The sequence below is a fragment of the Etheostoma spectabile genome, chromosome 8 (assembly GCF_008692095.1).
Source record: "Etheostoma spectabile isolate EspeVRDwgs_2016 chromosome 8, UIUC_Espe_1.0, whole genome shotgun sequence".
In the NCBI taxonomy this organism is placed as follows: domain Eukaryota; kingdom Metazoa; phylum Chordata; class Actinopteri; order Perciformes; family Percidae; genus Etheostoma; species Etheostoma spectabile.
The window spans coordinates 23,682,711-23,702,787 of NC_045740.1; the positions used below are offsets into that span (position 1 = coordinate 23,682,711).

A 20,077-nucleotide genomic window follows, 5' to 3' on the forward strand; every position below is an offset into this window, starting at 1 on the left:
GCGATAGCCAAGCGATCCTGTATTCTTTAACATGTACGTCAAAAGGCACAACTCTGCCGTGCCTTTGTACGTAAATGTGTTATGCCAGTAATCATCTCCGTTAATATCAAACATAGAACCAATTAAAATCGAGATATTACTGTCCTTTGCGTAGCTGACGTCATTACACCAGCTGTTGTAAGGGCAATCCCGCGAAAATCAAAGTCAGAATGACAGCAGCGGTGTCCGCCGATATCACAGCGGTGAGGAATTCTCTAAACTCGATTTAATTAAAAAAAACGAACTAATAGCAAGATGGAGGTCTAGCCAGCTTAGATGGACTACTGCAGCAAAAGGGACAAATACTCGTCGCACAGTTTCAAACTGACTGGTCTGGTTTGGAAGAAAACTGTGGCTATGTGGCCGTGCTAACAGTGAGCGGCGGGACCTCTACGGGGTCCGGATCTGAAACACTGCCCCAGCTGTAACCAAGCAGGAGAAGCGTCAGCTCATATAATACCGGCAACTACAGCTTCGCACGTTGTCCACCCTGAAACGGATCAAAACATCAGAGATATGAGTCAGAGACTATGCAAACTAAAGCGCCGTAAAGACGAGTTTTACAAGCTGTGATCGACGCTTCACGAGAAAGCGTCGGATGGATTATGTACAAATCTGCGATTGGTGAGTCGAGAAACTATTTTGGGTTTAGTGTGATTGAACTAATGCTGCTAGCCATCTGCCTCATATTCAGTTGAGCAGTGTGTGTTTCATTGTTGCTGACTGGGACTGACAAACATAATTAGCTGTGTGCAATAAATAGAACAAGATGGTTTTCATAACTTGCATTCTGAGGGACATTAACTTGTGTGTGTGTGTGTGTGTGTGTGTGTGTGTTGTGTGTGGTGTGTTGTGTGTGTGTGTGGTGTGTGGTGAGGAGAGAAAGAAAAAATATGGCCCCAGAGTATTTGTCTGAAATCTAACTTTGCGGGAACACACTGTCATTGCGGTCTTCAAATCAGCTGGTCCTAAGGTCCAGGTAAACGGTGGGGGGGTCAGGCTTTTGCGGTTGGTCCCCCGAGACTCTGGAACAAGTTACCCCGATATTCGCACTGTACAGATGTGGCTCTTTTTAGGTCCAAAATCCAAAACATATGTTGAATCAGGCTTTAACACATAGCAGTGGTGGGACAGTTTCATTCTTTGTTTCTTTGAGACCTTTCTGTTTACTGTTCACTATGTTCACTCTTTCTATTGGATGATGTCATTATACTCATTCTGTTAAGCACCGTAGCGTGTTGCTGTAAAGTGTTATATAATTAATTACATTGATAGATTAATTGGAAATGTCTGCTATCGAGACGCACGTGTGTGCCGCGCATGTGCGTAACGTTTTGATTATAGCCTAAACAATAAATTAGGTAATCTGGCTTTCATAACTCAGTGCCCCCTTACTGACATCACGCGCACTGGTTTCAGTGTGGTATTAGTACTTTACTTAAGTAAAGTGTCTAAATTCCACCATGCTGTTGGGATATGGTGCTGCCAGAAGCCAGGCAGCCTCAGACAACGCTAACAGCAAGGGGGATAAAATGGATCTCTGAATTAGATTTGAAGTTTTCATTTGTAGAACTTGCCCTACTATTGGAGGGAGGCAGTTCCAAAGCTAGGAGCTTGGTTTTGCCAGTGTGTGAGTGAGGGAAGATGAGGAGTGTTATGTGGTTCAAAGTTCTATAATCTACAGTATGTCCAAATACATGGTTTGACTTCCTGTGTTGCAGGGTACGTTAAGGCCACATGGGTTTGAGAGTAATGGTTCCACTGATGGACTATCCAGCCCTGTGGGGCTGCTCTCTGCTGCGGAGAACTGAGTATGCCGTTCTCCAACACGGTGAAGTACTGCATCCTGGGAATCTCGGTCACTCTTTTCTGCTGGCGCTGGGGATCTTGGTGGCAGGCCTTCAGAGTTGCACACAGACACACACCACATACGCCCGGCAAGATACTGGTGAGTAGATTAGATTACAATACCAAACTGTAAAGCAAATTTGCTGATGCTGGTGTCAGCAGGGAAAGTAAATACCCTAATGCATACTTGTCTGGTTTGTACTGCAGTGAACAGTGAGCTGCTGTTACTCAGAAGAAAAGTCACAAACAGCAGGAAACTTCTCAAGAGCCCAAGTACTAGGGTAAGAGGAAATGGTTTTGAGAGGTTATGGAAAAAACAATTTAATTTACACTTATTTTCTTAGACTATGGCCCACTATTCTATAGGCGGCCCAGAGTTCAAAAGGGGCACCCATGCTGTACAATTTTTAACAATGACCAGATTTTTTTCTTAACAAATATAGATGCCTGAGGTTCCAGGGCTCTGTGTGGCTAAAGTCGCTCACACGTGATAGGTGGCAAAAACGCTCTGCGCCAGCCTTCATTGATTTCCTATGGAGAGGGTCTGATAGAAATCAATAGATGGTGACGGTGGTGCTAACAATGCGTTGCGCTATCCCTGGCGTTGCGCGCCGCTGTATTTGCTGCTCTGGGCTCAAAGTTAAATGATTTCAACTTTGACCTAGTTGCAACCAATGAGATGACAGCCTGTTGTTCCTACAAACGGGGGGAAATAGCTTCCTTGCCACCCTGATAACATACCTGCGCTGCCTTTTGCTCTCTGCCCTACCTAGCAGTGCGCAAATCGCTTATCATGTGTAACGGCTTAAAAAGACACGCCACATTTGTTTAATAGAGTTTATCATGATCTCCCTAGTTGTAGAAGGTGGGCCAAAGCACTCTTATGTCTCAATGCGTGCATCGTTTTAGTCCGGTGCAACACCGGCAGCTCCGCCGCAGTTAGCTTAGTGTAGTGAAAGGAATCTTTGTTGCCGGTTCGCATGTTAAGAGTCAAAGTGTGCCACCAACAAAACAACAACATAATTCTTGTAGCTTGCACATTCACAACGGGTACAGATAGCAATGCAGATTAAGACTTGACAATTTCCTAGGCAGATGTAGATTTGGGACTATATGGGTGGAAGCACAGCTGAAGCACTGCTATAGGGCGCCAAGATATCATGCAGCAGCTCTGTGTGAGTACAGGCACTATGGGTCAATCTATCCCATAAAATAACCATGCATCGTGGATCTTGACTGTCAAAGAAGTCATCTCTTTGTCTCTCACAAAATCCAGCTCAGCGTCATTCACTGCCTACTACAGGAAAATAGCCAGGTATTGTAAATGGACGTTTATATAGCGCTTTTTTTTCTCAACAACTACTCAAATACCCTTTCATAAGGTGCCACCATCATCAGAAAACACTCACAAACATTTACACACCAATGGTGCAGCATCAGGTTCAGTGTCTTGGGTGTGGTATCTGTGTTGATCTACGAGATGTGAGCTGTGTGTTGATAACCTTCCTATACCGACTCGTGTTAGTAATGTCCGCTGAATGTAAAAAAATTACTTGTAGTTTTACGTTAGGACAGGGTAAATGTTGGATTTAGCGGCAAAAAAGAGTGAAAACTGGATGCACTGCTATCAGGCTGACGTTAGGGCTACTTCCTGGGTAGAGAAAATATAGGAGAACTTTTCAACATAACACACTTTAATCTACAGCCTTATAAAACACCCTGCACAACTTTTGATGCAGTGTAAATACCATTTTGACATAAGTTAAATGGTATGTTATTTGTAAAATTAATTATTGTTATCATCTTGTTATTTTGCTGCAGACACTGTGAGTGTGTGGAGATGCTCCAAACATTAAATAAACATTGTCTATTTACATAAAGATTCAGATTTTATATTGGACGTGTCCCAAGCCAAATAAAGCTGGAGGTGCTCTAGTTGTAATCAAAAACACTTCTAATAGAAATGGTGTTCATGCTCTCAGGTGGAGGAAGTCAGCACAGAGGTGTGCAGGCGGAGTCGCTGTTGTCTCAAGCCTCGTTTCCTCTTCAGGATCCAGCCAGGCAGACGGGAATATGGGAGAGCAGTCCAACATGAAAAAATGTGTGGTACATTACTGTTTAATCCTGCTGTCATGTGACAATCTGCCAACAATTGTCTTTCTGTTCCCAAAATGTAATTAGTAATGCGTTATATTACTGGCGTTACAGCAAAAAAGGATTACATTCCGAACACTGCTATGACAAAATATTAACTTTCAATACGACCGCGTGTAAATTACGTTTAATTAAAAAGTGTTTCAACTGTCCGGCTCTCCCCTAACATGCTGACATTTACAAATTAGCACCAAACATGAAGTAAACTGAGGCTACTGGAAATGTCATTAGCTTTGAATAAGTATTAAGTGATAAACTTAAAGTGTTAGACAAATTAAAATTTGGATAGATGACCACTGCAATCTTTCAAATTGTTGTCAACATATTTCACTAAAATCCAAAAATGTCAACGTCACAAGAGAAAGAGTCAGAGAATAGATATGGCCCTTTTCCATAATAATGTATTTTCATGCCCATTTTGAAGTTTCGCACATTAAAAACTGAATGAAACAGAAAAATGCTGCTTGAGGTGGTTTTGGAAAGTATATTTCAGAAAATTATGTCTACCAGAGTTTTAATGTTAGCTAGGTGTTAGCAAGCTAAGGTACTTGCAAACTAATCCTGCAAAGCTTTTGATTTGTCCACAGTACTCCCAGACTTCCAGCTATGCCTCAATCTTATTGCCTGATCCACTTTGTCCTAAAGGTAAGTTTGTTGGGTTTGGCAGCTTATTGAAACTATTAAAGGGTTTTTGGTTTGTAGCAGAAGGAAATAAAAAGGAGGCACCTTAACGCAAAACAAAGTTGATGAAGAGTGATGGACCCTCCTTCGGGCTCAGAGAGAGAGAGAGAGGTGGTGGTAATCAAATGAGCTAGATAGTGGATTAAAATGGAAGCATTATGAGACCAAAGCCGGGAGAAAACCCCTTTCCTGATTGGTTAGGGGCACAAATAAGCACCACCCACACCTCGGTGGGGAAGGCGCTGCATTGCCGGATTTTATGTGAATGCAGAGCTTTATTCTGTTGCGACTGCTGATGTGTGTGTCAGTTAAGACACACGACCAACAGCACACAGTAGAGGTTTCTTGGGTGCCGTCGGTGTCGGACGTCAGTGGGTGCTAACAAAGTGGCGGTATTGGGAATGAGTACAGGCTGAACACCCTGCCCTGTTATTGGCTCGGGGTTACACACCTACGTGGATCCCAAAGGATCTTTCTTGGCGCCCATAAATGTCCCACACACAGATACAAGCCACTGTCAAACACTTCTACTGGGTCATAAATGATGGAGAGAGGGATACATTTTGTATGATTCTTACATTTAATTTTTTAGGAAAATCCCACTATTACCTTTTTAAAGAAAACAGATTGCAATTCATAGTTTCGCGCAATATCAGCAGCGGTCTTGGTGTCTTTCTAACAACACCTCCTTTACCAGGTCAATGGGTCTCTACGGTTTTCCATCTACTATGACCAGCTGCAGTCCAGCTGGTGGTAACCATCCTGCAGGTGGAGGGGCTTCTGAAGCACAGCCAGATGCGTAGCCTCCAGCCTTGTTAACCTAAGACTCATGTGGGCAGGTTCAGAGGGAGGGGATTGGATGACTGCACGGATGAGGAGGTAATTTTGTCTCATAAAGTTAACAGTTACCACATACAAAACCATTGTACACAAACTACAGCATCTTTTACAAGCAAAATATTCATTTTTTCTCCTTTATGCTTTGTAGGCCCACTTTGTAAATATACTGATGTCTTCAGGTATTACTTAAAGCCTTGAAACTGTACCTCTGTACTGTATAAAGGTGTGATGAATTACTGCGTGTCCCTCTTAGGGCAAAGGGACTGCATCTACCCTGTGGACAGTGCTGCAGGAGTGGCGGACCGCATTGTAAAGGGCAGCTGTAACCCTTTATATGGAGACAAGTTCAGCTGTATTCTGCAAGAGGATAAGGCTTCATAACTCAACCTCAGGATGGAGGTCCGCAGTACACAGACCCATCTCTCACTCTCAGTATCTCTCAAGTCATAGGACATTATTTTGTCAGTTGAAGCAAAAGACCTAAGCAGAGAGAAGGAATGTGTGTGATTCTGTAAGTAAACTGTCTGTCTGGCATCTGTTTGTGTGCATTTAAGGTGAAGGACTTTGATAAATTCTCCAGAAACACAGAGTTAGGAGAGGTGAGGGTACCTCTTGGGCAGCTCACATTATTCCCCTGTGGAGTACAAGAAGTCTGAAGATACCCAGAAGTACAGTAATCATCATGTATTCAAACAGGAAGTTTTTCCTTATTTACAGTTGAGGTGAATTAAAGAATGCCATTCTTACACGTCCCCTTTTTTGGTATGTAGACTAGAGTATGTTAACATGATTATAAAACTGGAAGAAAACTAAATAATAAACTATTATCACCATAACTACAAAATCTGAAAGAACAGAACAGGATTTAATATTGAATGGTTGAAGTGAAAAAAATTACACATGTGAGACTGTATAATCCTTGGCTTATTGTAAATAGCCCTAGTTTTTTACTTTTACATCCATATATTTGTAAACTATAGACCAGAGATCTTCAACAGGGGATCTGGGACCCTAGGGGGTCCTCAGAGTTACTGCAGGGGCCAAATTTTCGTTTTATAAGTTTCCAAGAACCTAAAATGTGTTAACTTAATCCAACATATGTTTGTAAATATATTAGTCTCTATGTAAAAAAAAATTGATCATAAGCATCGGTTATAGGTAAGGTAGTTACTAATATATCCATCCACAGATATTAACATTAAAACATGATTTAGAAAATCATGTCAACAGTTATTATTAATAGCTTAGTATTCTATGCCAAAGGTATTATAATGTTTAGGCCATCCTAATGTATGTAGGCCCAGTTTAATAGCAACTTATTTAATACAATGTAATACATTTTTTTGCGATGTAGTAGGTAGTCCCTGCTCCGTCTCTTCAGTTAAGGGGGTCCCTGGTTTGAAAAACGTTGAAGACCCCTGCTAGAGACACATTATGTGCTGAAGTGTTTCCCTTTTCTGGACAGGATCTTGTTGGAGAGGTGCTTCTGTCTTTGAAGATTTTCCCACTTCTCAGAGGCTGAGGTTGGACTGCTAAAGGTCAAAACAGGCCCCACTGAAATATGCTCAGATGAAGGTAGAACAAAAAAAAAATTAAAAAAAAATAAAGCAAAACATGCACTGTCCTAATGTATAGTATAACATGCAGTTTCTAATTGCCTTATCTGTGTTGTACTGTTAGCCCTGTATGCCAGGATCAGTGTGCAGTGCAACCAGAGCAAGTTGAGGTACCAAAAACGTCTGCAGTGGCACGCTGCTGGTGACTGTCTTCAATGAGGTCCTCATGTTCTCCCTGCCAGAATTTCCCTGGAGCAGTGTAAAATATTGGTTTATGTGTATGAGACTCACACGACTAAGAAATCAACCAAAAATTGATGGACAATTGACTGTGGTGAAGGAGAGAGTTCAGAAGACAAACACTGGAACTTAATGATGCGCTCAATCCGCCAGCAATAGCGAAGTGGCATGGCTACTGATCTAACTAACATCTTATGAATGCTCCCCTGCTCTTCCTGGATGCCAAGCTGTGGTTCCTCTGTATCAGGCTGTAGAAGCATTCGCAACTGCTTAGCTGAAGACCCAAACATGGACTTCTCTCTCCCTGACACCTATGGTAAAAAATACCTTTCTGTTCAATTAGGACAGCGAAGTGATGCCCAACTGAAACCTTAGGTTACTCAGTCTACTTGTTCACTGACATCTCTTATCTCGTTTTAGCTTAAATCTTCAACATTGACAAAGCTCTAAAGAACTGGCATTTGCACTCATGATTTCTGATAAAATTATTAGTTTTGCACCTAATACATGCAACTTTGTTTTTTGTTTGCTTTAAGAGCTGTTCTTTTGCTTTAAAAACCTATTTTTTGAAAACTATTGCATTTATAAAGGTTTATGTTTCAACTCTTAATGTTCAGTAAATGAGCAATGTAGTGTAAGTAAAAGGTTCAATAATTACTTTATTTAAGGTCAAAAATGATATATTATCTTGGAAAATGAAAAACATTTCAACAGAAAATCTACCAGAACAAGTAGGCTCACTGTGTTAAAAGCAAAACATGCATTTAGTGGGATTTTAATTTTTGAAGTAGCAACTTCCTCTTTTCAGGAAACACCTTGCTCACACAGTTAGATTAACACACTCATTATGTGTTTATTTAGGTTTGGTCTGAAAGGCGTGTTTTGGTTTGAAAGGTGTTTTTGCATTTACTCTCTGCTGGGTGCACCCAGCGCCCGGTGTGGGCAAGTTATTTTAAAAAAGTAATAGTTACTTTTTCAAAAAAAAATTAACTAAATTAGATACTTCAATTTTATTATATAATTTATATATCAATTCATAACAAGAGTTATCTCGAGACACTTTACAGATAGAGTAGGTCTAGACCACACTCCAGAATTTACAAGGACCCAACAGTTTCTAGTTCCTCCAGAGCAAGCAACAGTGCGACAGTGGGTGGAAAAATCCTTTAGGCAGAAACCTCGGACAGACCCAGGCTCTTGGTAGGCGGTGTCTACGGGCCGGTTGGGGTTAGAATGAAGAGTGGCAATAACAGTCCCGAATCAATAGTAGTTGGTAGTAGTTTCTTGTAGTAGGCACAGCAGAGCGTAGCAGGATGAACATGGCATCGCAGAACGTGTAGCGGGACCAGGCGACAGCTGCAACCATGATTTTGGAAACCTCCTGATCCGAGGGAACATGCTGGGGGAAAAGAACATAAGGACTCCGGGGAATGACTCCCAGAGCTAGGTTAGTAACAAGCATTCCTGGACATGGATGCACATAAATGGAAAGATATAGGAGAGAGGAACTCGGTGCGTCAAAGGAAGTCCCAGCTGTCTAAAACTATTACAAGCATAAACAGGAGAGACAGGGTAAAGAGAGGAGCTGGTCAGGCTATAAACCCCCCAAACTCTTCCCTGGTATGGTAGGGGAAGAGACAATTAGGGTTAAGGTCAGGAGGGGCAGAGTGGGGGATAGGATACAAACCCTGGTTAGGTTAAGGGGAGAGACAATTAGGGTTAGGGTCAAGAAGGTCAGAGTGGGGGAGGGATACAAACCTGGTTTAGGGTAGGGGGAGAAACAATTGGGGTTAAGGTCAGGAGGGTCAAAGTGGGGGATAGGATGCAAACAATGTTCAATTATATGCCTTAACTATAAGCTTTATCAAAAAGGAAAGTCTTAAGCCTACTCTTAAATGTGAAGACGGTGTCTGCCTCCCGAACCCAAACTGGAACCTTGTTCCACAGGAGGGGAGCCTGATAGCTGAACGCTCTGGCTCCCGTTCTACTTTTAGAGACTCTAGAGACTCTAGGAAGATGTGATCTATTTTCTTGGTTCCTGTCAGAACACGTGCTGCAGCATTCTGGATCAGCTGAAGAGTCTTTATGGACTTTTTCAAGCAGCCTGATAAAGAATTGCAGTAATCCAGCCTAGAAGTAACAAATGCATGGACTAGTTTTTCTGCATCATTTTTAGACAGGATATTCCTGATTTTTGCAATATTACGCAGGTGAAAAAAGGCGGTCCTTGAAATTTGCTTTATGTGGGAATTAAAGGACATGTCCTGATCAAAGATAACTCCAAGATTCCTCACAATGGTGCTGGAGGCCAGGGTGATGCCATCCAGAGTAACTATCTCTTTGGATAACGTGTCACGGAGGTGCTTGGGTCCCAGAACAATAACTTCAGTTTTATCTGAGTTTAACATTAGAAAATTACAGGTCATCCAGGTTTTACACACACATTTGAAGTTTAGCTAACTGATTAGTTTCATCCGGCTTGATTGATAGATATAATTGAGTATCATCTGCATAAAAATGAAAGTTTATGGAGTGCTTCCTGATAATATTGCCTAAAGGAAGCATATATAAAGTGAACAGGATTGGACCAAGCACAGATCCTTGTGGGACTCCATGACTAACTTTGGCGTGCACGGAGGATTCATTGTTAACATGTACAAACTGAGATTGATCTGATAAATAAGACTTAAACCAGCTTAGAGCAGTTCCTTTAATGGCAATTAAATGTTCCAATCTTTGTAATAAGATATAATGGTCAATGGTATCAAATGCAGCGCTAAGATCTAATAAACAAGTACAGAGATAAGTTACATTTGTGCTGATGCAAATTAGGAGTCATTAGTAATTTTCACAAGGTGTCCTGTACTATGATGAACTCTAAATCCTGACTGAAAATCCTCAAATAAGCTGTTGTTATGCAGAAAGTCACACAGCTGTTTGGCGTGCTTTCTCAAGAATCTTAGAGAGAAATGGAGTCTATAGTTGTGCTAAAACATTGGATCAAGGTTGGGCTTTTCAGAAGAGGTTTAATTCAGCTACCTTAAGTACTGTGGTACATAGCCTGTTAATAAGATAGATTGGTATATCAGTAGAGAAGTGTTGACTAATGGTAAAATCTTTAAGGAGCCTAGTTGGGATGGGATCTAAGAGGCAGGTTGATGGTTTAGATGGAAGAAATAATTGAATTAAATTGATAAAGATCAAGTGAAGCAAAGCGTCTAAACATATCTTGTTTTACAGCTGTTTCTGAAGTACCTGAGTTGTTAGAGATAAGTCAGCGACAGTTAAAGGCAGGTCTTGGTGAAATTTGCTTCTAATAGTTATAATTTATCATTGAAGAATCTCATAAAGTCGTTATACTAAGAGCTATGGAATACTTGGCTCAGTAGAGCTGTGACCTTCCGTTAGCCTGGCTACAGTGCTGAAAAAGAAACCTGGGGTTGTTCCTATTTTCTCTATTAATGACGAGTAGTACGCTGCTCTGGCATTCGGAGGGCGTTCCTATACATTTAAGACTATCTTGCCAGATTAAACGAGAATTTTCCAATTGGTGGAACGCCAAATCTTCTCAAGTTTCCGTGATATTTGCTTTAATTGCGAGTTTCAGTGTATACCATGGAGCTAACCGTCTTTATTTTATTATCTTCTTTTAGAGGGCAACAGAGTCGAGTGTCGTTCGCAGCGAGCCTGCTGCCCCATAAACAAAATGATCGATTTGGGAGGGAATATAGCATAGGAGTCCTCCGTACTTTGTGATTGGTAAGGAATTAAATTCTAATGGAATCACATCCTAAATTTAGTACGCGCTACCGATAGACATCTGTATAGAAGGTTTGCATGGCGTGTAGTTCAGCAGTATAAACTCAAAAGTAATTAAACAGTGGTCGATGAAAAGGGATTCTGTGGAAACACTATTTAAATGTCAATTTCAACACCATATACCAGAACAAGATCGAGGGTTGTGTAAAACGGTGAGTAGGTTATGAACACTTTGAGAGAAGCAATAATCTAATAGAGAGTTAAACGCAGTACTAGGCTATCATTATCATGCCACATGAATATTAAATCCTACAATGAGAACTTTGTCGTTTTAGCACTAAGTTAGACAAAAACTCTGCAAATTTGGATAAGAATCAGAGTATGGACGGTGCTGGTTACACTATAACAAAATAGAAATGGTTGCAGTGATTTTCAACTTGAGTGTGAAAGACTAAGAAAAGACTTCAAATGAGTATAATTCAGTTAGGTTTAGAGCTGATTAGTAGACTAGATCAAAGATGGCTGCATCCACCTCCTCGGCCTGTGCCTCGGGAATGTGAGTATTAATATGATGGGAGGGGTGGATTCTAGGTATCGGAGTATCCGGCTGACCAAGGTATCCGGTAGGATAAAAGAATTTGCCGAATACAAGTAGGACTATCATACGAGTAATATGGAGTCAATATCCGTGCTCGGATTGAATACAAACCCTCAACGGCGCGCAGGTTCTGTGATAATCACAGCACCCCCCCCCAAACCTGCTTTGATCAATCACACACACACACAGAACAGGAGAAATGCGCTCCCTCAGCCTCTCCTCTCACTCTCCTCTCTCTCGATTGCTCCGCTCCGTCAGGCAGTCAATTGGTCTGGGATCTGTTCCGTTAAGTTTTGGGTGTCTTCAGCTTCAGTTTTGTTTTTAACTTCGGTTTGTAGTCCTTACTTAGAACAGTAGATTTCTGGTGAACGTGGGGTTTGTAGTCCTTACATAGTAACCAGTAGATTTTCTGGTGAACGTGGGTTGACATGCTGCTTGGTTCAAATGCAACTCCCGTGGCGTCTATGCATCGGGATTTTTTTTACTCTCTTCTGTGTCTCTCCTTACTCCACACACACAACCACACACACACACACAAACATATACCTGGTGTGGAAATTATAAAAAAAAGAAACCAAAAAAAAAAAAATCACACTGATCATAAAAAATAAAAAGTAAAAAAAAGAAAGTTATATTGAGTATGAAAACTTGTCATTACATTTTTACTTCATAATTGCAAACGCATGTGTTGTATTCATTGTTGCAAAACGTTTGTATCTAGTTTGTTACCATGCCAACACATGATCGAAGCTGATGCGTCATGTAAATAGTTTCAAATCAGCAATAAAATAAAATTTTTGATCAACTCATATCAATGCATGCTTAAATAACATACCGGTTAAAGCCCCGCACATTTCAAGAGAACCGGCCCACTTCCGGGTAAATCTGACCACTTCCGGTTTAGGCCACGCCCAGTCCAAGTACGGATCGGATAAAGATAATATGTGGTAAACAGATACAGATAGATAATGCTGTACTCGCTCATCCCTAGTGGATTCATTTAGATAACATATTCTCCATCACCCAGCCAGGTTCAGTAAGACAAAATGATCAATTATAATCTGATCTTAGTTCATTTACTAGTACCCCTTTAGAAGAGAGAGATCTGATGTTTAAGAGTCACATTTAATTCCTATTCTTTTGCAACTATTGCACTTGTGGTTTAATTGTTATTTAGGTTTCATGCACAGCTCCTCTTTGTTTATCTTTGATTTAATAATATCGGGGGGCAGACACCGTCAACTTGGGGTTTACTAGGTAACTCCCGGAATAAAGGAGCGAGAGAAGTTGTTGGACTGGGACCGCCTCCTGGTCCCAACTCTGGATTGCAAGGATCAGGTCCACTAATAAATAGATTTCAAGATTTCTAGAAATGAGAGCTGCTCCATCCCAAGTGGGTGAATGCCGTCTCTCCGAATCAGACCAGGTTTCCCAGAAAGACTGCCGTGATCCACAAAGCCCACATCATTATATGGACACCACCCGATAGCCAGCGGCGACATGACGACGTGCGGCTATACATGTCATGGCTAGATTGGCGGGGTCAAGAGAAAACTACGGTGTCCGACATTGACTTCGCATATGTACACACCGATTTCAACATTGATCTTAGTGACCTCCGTTTGCCGTAACCGGGAGTCAACGCCAAGTGAATAACAATCTTGCTGTATTTAGTCATCCTAGCCAGCAGTTCAGATAAGAATCAACGTCACCCGCTCTAGCCCAGGGATGCATTAACTATGGCTGCCGGCTTCGCTAATTCCCGTTTCTCAAAAGGAGCTGCGATAATCAGAGGGTTTCTCAACGGGTGTATTGCTGAGTGGGGGAAAATGTTAGAAACGCTAACAGGCTGGGGCGGTCCGTGGCCTTTGAAACGTTACGACTAGCTCTTCCGTCCTTGCACCGTCACCCAGGCACATTTTCCTGGTGACTCAGGAGTTGCTGGGAGACGGCTACCAGAGGCTAACTCAGGCTCAGGTCGGCCCGCGCGACTACGGGGTAGCTACAGTAGCAAAGACTGATCCTCATGGTGCGGATCCGGACTTCTAAATCACTAAGCCTCGCTCCCATGTCATAAATAAACTACACTTGTACACATACAATACGCTAAAAAGGATGCAGGAAGTAACTAAACAATCTCACACACCGAGCAAGAGAAAGTAGGAGAGGGAGAGACGATAGTTAATGATAAGCTAAAGTCGCTAGCAGCTAAGCGTAATGTACGGTAGCGTTAGCTACCAAGCGTTAAAAACAGCTGTTATTTAACAAAAGTCGTGAAAATAAAAGATATGTGACGTGCTTAGGCAGAAACTACTCAAGATAAGTGTTTACCGGACAGTTAGCGCTATATAGCAAATCTACAAATTGAATGGTATTTAGTGATGTTGGAGGGACTGGAGTAATCCATGCAATCACTGCACGAATTAATAAAGGTTTTAGGAATATTCGCCAGCATAGGGGGGCAGGGGTACTCCATGCTACCAAAATATGACCGCGCGTGCACTTCCCCTCCAGAGCTTTTTTACCGGGGTGTGTTGCCGAGTCCTGACTTAAGCTGCAAGAGCGCTGTTTTCTTGGTCACTTATTCGTTCTCTGACTTCAAACGCATTGTTGGTTCATCCAGAGTTCTTCTTTGGAGAACTTTTCTCCAGCTTGGAGTTCTTTCTGGAGAGTGTTGTTTGGTTTGTGAGAACTTTTTTCTCTGCTTCAGTGCTTTATAATTCACCTTAAAGCATTCAAAATCTGAGGTTGTCATTGAAATTTTGGATTTCCCAGGGACTTCTTGTTTGGAGCTCAGCGCGTCGTCTGTTGTTTTCAGAACATCGATTTGTGCTTTCACCAGTCTCTTCATTCAGAAGCTTTTAAAAACACAGAATGGTTGTTACCCAGGGTCGGTTTTGTGCCTCAGAATTTTCCTTCAGCTTCCAGTTCTAAAATTGTCCTTTAAAGACTTTAATCTGAGTGGGCGTTTACAACTTGGATTTGCCTGATTCAAATATTGTTGTCTTCTTCACCGTCACGCGTCCAATGTTTCCTGTACATGTCACACCAGTGTGTGTTAAATGTCTGATTATATTTGAGAGCCGGAGTTCCTGCAGCAAGGCATACGTTTTCATAGCTATTGTTTCATTTAGCCTTGACTGCCTGTATTCTCCCCTCCAAATTATTATTATTCTCGATATCGTGCATCTCTTGAATCTGAAGTCGCAAAGCCTCATTCTGCGTGACATAGTGGGTCTTCCGGCTTTTTGACATCATTTAGGATTGCTGATGCCTCCTTGAGCCCAGGAGTTGGCTTTGCAGGCGAGTTTTGCTGGCTCATTGCTCTGTCTCCGTTTTAAGCAAACACAATTATGTCCACCATAGTCTCTTCTTGGAGTTATTCTGCAGGTAGTGAATTCACTCTGCAGCTCCTTGTGCCTCTTGTCTCACGCCTCATATTTCTTTCACTTCATCAAAGTTGTTCAGCCGTTTTGAGCTCACCACCGTTGTTGCAGAGTTTGGACGCTGTAGGTCATCGCCTCATTTGAAGCTTTTGTTCTTTGTATAAAGCCTCAACAAGGCGTAATTTTGGACCTTTTGCTGAGCTTCCACACTTCTTTAGAAAGTACTCACATTTCTTTCTTTGCAGCTTTTTCTCTGCCCTCCCTGAGATGAATGTTTCCTCCAAATTTCCCAGCCGTTGAAATGTCTCTGGCGCCTTGTGAATTTGGTGTGGTGCAGGGTTTAAGCTGTTGGGTGATGGCCTGTCAGGCTCACACTCATTTCATCCTGGTTGCGACATTTCAGTTTAGACACCAAACCATCTAGTTAGGATTAAAAAATGATAAAAAGACGTAATTCTAGATATTAACACGGTTCCCTCAAAGTATGGTCCTGTAAATTCCATAGATTATTACATATTATTGAAAACCGCCATTTACAGGAAACATTTGATGAAAACCTTCAAATACATGCTTACTTCTGGGGCATTGGGTGGGTGCACATGCCATCGTGACGTCACTGGTCTGTCTTTTCTGAAAAGAGGAGAGAAACAATCATCAATTTCCATTTGAGCCCTCATAGTTTTGCGCACTAGCATGTAACTGTACTTGATTTCATTATTAGGGAGAAGTGATGATTTAACAGTCTATTGTTTTTTATTGTAACTAACTTAGTTAAAGTTATTTCTGCAACATTAGCTTTAACAGAATGCCAATGCTAAATGAAACCAAAACTATAGACTTCACTGTAGAGTTACATAATGCTGTGAAATACAGTATTTACAGTACTTTGATTGTCACAGTAACATTTGGACTATGTATATGAGTTTGTTATAAGTGAATGCTATAGTTACAATACAACCTTGTTAACATGACAAAATCTCAGAAGTCTAAGATTACAGTCAAAATCACAGTAGTCCTTAAGACACATAATCTCACGACGTATTGGCGAGTAATCAAAAAACACATCATATTCATCATTTTTAACGTATATCAAAACGCTTACCAACTACAACATAGGGGATTAGGGAGGTACAAAGCCACAGGTTGGGTAGGCATGTGGTTTTGGAAGGAAGAGGAGGATACTAAATGTGTCTTTCTCAAGCGCGTTTTATTCTGGATGCGCTCGTTTCTGTGTTCTCGTTACGGTTTTCCGCACACCTGAAATGCCACATCAAAAAGTCCTTTCATGTGATCCACATGAACTGTGTGTTGTCGTGTATTATGATATGTTGTTTGTCTTGTACTCTAGTTTGCATAATGCTGAATTCTGATTTGCTCTGTATGCATCTGAAGTGAAGTGTGCGCTTGCCGCCGAAAAGTGCAAAGCTGCCGGTGCAGTGCTCCGTCTTCGTCTTCTTATTACTGGTGATACGGTGACACAGAGTTCCCTTCGGGATCAATAAAGTATTTCTGAGTATGATTATGATGAGCTCCATCTCACGGCAAACGCATACGGGAAGGAATCACCAGCACATCTACCGGATGAAGTTAAATACATGGCAATGAAAGGCCTCCCCTACGTTAATAAAAATAATTTAAAAAAGAGTAGGGGTAACTTTTTTTTTTTTTTTTTAAATAAACCATCTCTACCATACACATACATCTTACAGCTGTGAGCTCAGCACATAAATGTATACGTAGTTACAGCAGTGCCGCGGATCAATTGATCCTGCATTAACCATTTACAGAACTGGTCAGAAGAGGTCACAACAAAAATTACTTTACTTAAATACGTACTAAAAACAGAATTGCTAAAAGTAAGATAGATAAATCCTGCACCACGACTTATAATACATTTATGATGAAGATCTTTCAGGGGTACTAAAGGACAATTTAAAAAAGTTCAAATTATGATAGGAAAATAAGCACACTATAATTAACATAAAAGGATTCTGAATTAACAAAAAACTTGATCATGTAGTCTTATGTTGAGATAATCTCCTACTGTGGTTCTATACAAGGGCTAATGTACACAAAACATATTTAAAAAGCTTACAATTTTTTTTGTATATAAAGTCAAGCCATGTAAGCCGCCCTCAGGCAAAGAGCTGGGGCAGAACTTTCCCTGGGAACGGTGTGCACGGTTAAGTTGTGTTCTCTTGGTGGGTGAGTGTGTCTCGATTATGGGCGGTTCCAGAGATACCCAACAGAAATCAGTTAAGAAAAAAAGTCAATATATAAGTTTTTGGATGCCCAAAATCGAATCCTGAAATGTTATTTGAAGCCAAAAGACCATTATTTTTCTGAATCGTAGGGTCACTGAAATATACATATTTCTCTCTTGACTACACACTCGTGAGCTGTGTAAACTGACCTTCACAACAGCAGTGGGTACAGTTGGAGAACAAAAACAATTCTAACAATCTATGGTCTACTGTCTATCATAAGGTCAATTATTTCAGTAGCTAAAAAGGGTTGTCACTGCTCCAGCTCTTCTCCAGTCTCGTCGGGGAAGTCCGTGATGGACATACTTGGCTTCGGATCAGGAATTAGGATTCCTCTGTGCTGTGGCAAAAACAAAACGTTGGGTTTAAGGGCGTTATTCCACAGATGTATGTTAAGGCAGGGAAGTATTTTTTTATTTCATATTTGTGTTTCTTCTCCCTTTGTTTTAAGAAGTGGTTGAGTACTAATTGAGCAAGTATTTTTTCTTTTTGCAGATGTGAATAGAGACCGGTTTTTTTAAGTAGAATATGGCAAGCAAATGTTGTTAACATAGTTAAATTTCTGCAAAAATTTTCCTCAGAAGCTCCAATTAGCCTTTAATGTAATGTAAGTAAGGCAATTTGGTCAGGTAGGGGGAGCGCAGTTTGTCCGTTTCCTGTTGGATGAAGTCAAATCCACAAAGGTGGGGTGTGTACAGTAGAAAAGGAGTACAGATACGGCCAAAGTTTATGCCAAAAAAATCTTGCGAACATCTAGATAATATCCTAAAAGATTTGTATACTTTCACCAGGAAAACCCGGTTCCGGTTCCTTCAGAGTTTTAATTCAAATACGATCTGATCCTGAAAAGAATTACGCGAGTTGGTGCCTAAATTGTTGCTACGGTTGTTACACAACAGTTAGCAACATGTGGTTATCCCAGCTAGCCTCAATCTTATTAAAAGCACCCTCTGACAATATGTATTTAGATCACTTTACTAAAGGAAAGCTTTAGATAGGCAGTATACATCGTCCCATAAATTGCCATAACATTGTCTAATAAATGGGCAAAACATCAAGTTCATGGTAGTCTCAGACTTAAAAAAGTATGCAATTTTTGATACCAAAGGTGCTACTATGCTGCCCTCCTCTGTACGTCTGCTACCATTTTCATTAAGATTTTCTGTAAAACTTATCACAGGATAAGGATTGGCAACATTAGACTGGGAATATGGCAGCTTTCCGCAGTCCAACAATGTCCTCGTGGTCAGCATGGCAATGAAGAATCTGAAAAATACTCACTACACAAAATTGTAAATTAAGAAAATAAGATCAGATCCTTAATTGGGACACAGTGGGAACATATTCAGTGACACTGCAGCAAAGGGAATTGGCAATGACAAGAGGCAATCCGTAAAAATGCAAGAATAAAGCATGTTAAAACAGTTAAGGGATCAGAGAATGTTTAATAACCAGTATTCACAGTTATGCACAGAGGAGTTATGATATGATAAGGTGTAGATATTGATGTTGACCATCAGTAAATTGTCACATAGCGTGGTCTAATTGGAGCCAGTGTTATACTGTATAAAGTCTGACAGCAGCAGGGAAGATGGGTGGTCTATCTCCTTTTGCGGCTCGTTTGGAATACTAGTGCTTGGATTAAGGTGTTAATTTGCATCTTACAAAAAACCTAATGACAAAAACATAGACTCTTTAATCCTCGTGAACCGGTTTATACAGAACAAGATTGGTGTGGTTGCTGACCTTCCTTTAGATTAGATAGATAGATTAGATTAGAACTTATTGTCATTACACATGTACAGTACAAGGCAACGAAAATACGTTGGAACATGCATCCGAGCCGCTGCTGATAAAAAGCGCGCCACACGCACACCTCTTGAAAATGAGATATGCAGACAGCAACCATGGTACAACACCACAACATAATATACAAGACAAACACACAGTCATGTGGTCACAATGAAGAATTTTTGATGCCGGTGGCATTGAGGGAGTGAGAAACACAGAATCGAGGGCAGACAGGATGGGGGGCGGGATGGGGGAGGGAGTGTAGGTGCGCAGTGTGAGATAGTGAGTGGTGTGTGAGAAAATGTGGCGCGCAACACTGTATTCGTGTTAAAAAAGCTCAGTTCATTCTGCGGGACCTTGAGAGATAACCAGCAGCACAGGACGAGATAGAAGGCCAGCGCTGGTTGTATTTCCTGCTCGGGTGAAGGGTTACGGCGGGGGGGGGGGCAGTTGACAGTTTCAGTCCAATAGGGTGACGCGGAAGCCTTTGTCCGAATCAATGTCCATCACTCATTTGTCACCGACCTCGCGTCCTGCGAGATCATTCACGTAGTGATTTCGGCAGTCCATCTACCGTATCTGCCAGTCCGGGGTCACACGAAGCACTCCCCCCCCCCCCCCCCCACAGGACTGGGCCCTGATGTTATCCTCCCTTCGCGCTTTCCAAGGTCCGGTCTGAGATGTTACGAGGCAGTCACAGGCCTGGTCGCCCGTAGATGTAAAACCTGAATCCTCTCAACCACTCCGTGTAGGCACTCTTAGGTGCATTGCCTTCTCTCACAAACTCCGCTTGAATGGGCAGTAAAGGCACTGCTTATTCTGCCGTTTTTTCTATTTGATTATGCATAACTGCTACATTTGTTATTGTACCGTCTAAATAATTGGAACAACACACATATAAATCACAAGAATAAACAGTAA

At 41.4% G+C, this 20,077-nt stretch overlaps 1 protein-coding gene and 1 pseudogene across 1 annotated transcript in view; one reads left to right on the forward strand and one right to left on the reverse strand.

Moving 5' to 3' along the window:
* Positions 1–20,077, reverse strand: part of syt19 (synaptotagmin XIX) — a 58,491-nt gene that overhangs the window by 17,250 nt on the left and 21,164 nt on the right. The window lies entirely within an intron of this gene.
* LOC116693528 (synaptotagmin-17-like) lies at positions 1,792–7,537 on the forward strand (annotated as a pseudogene).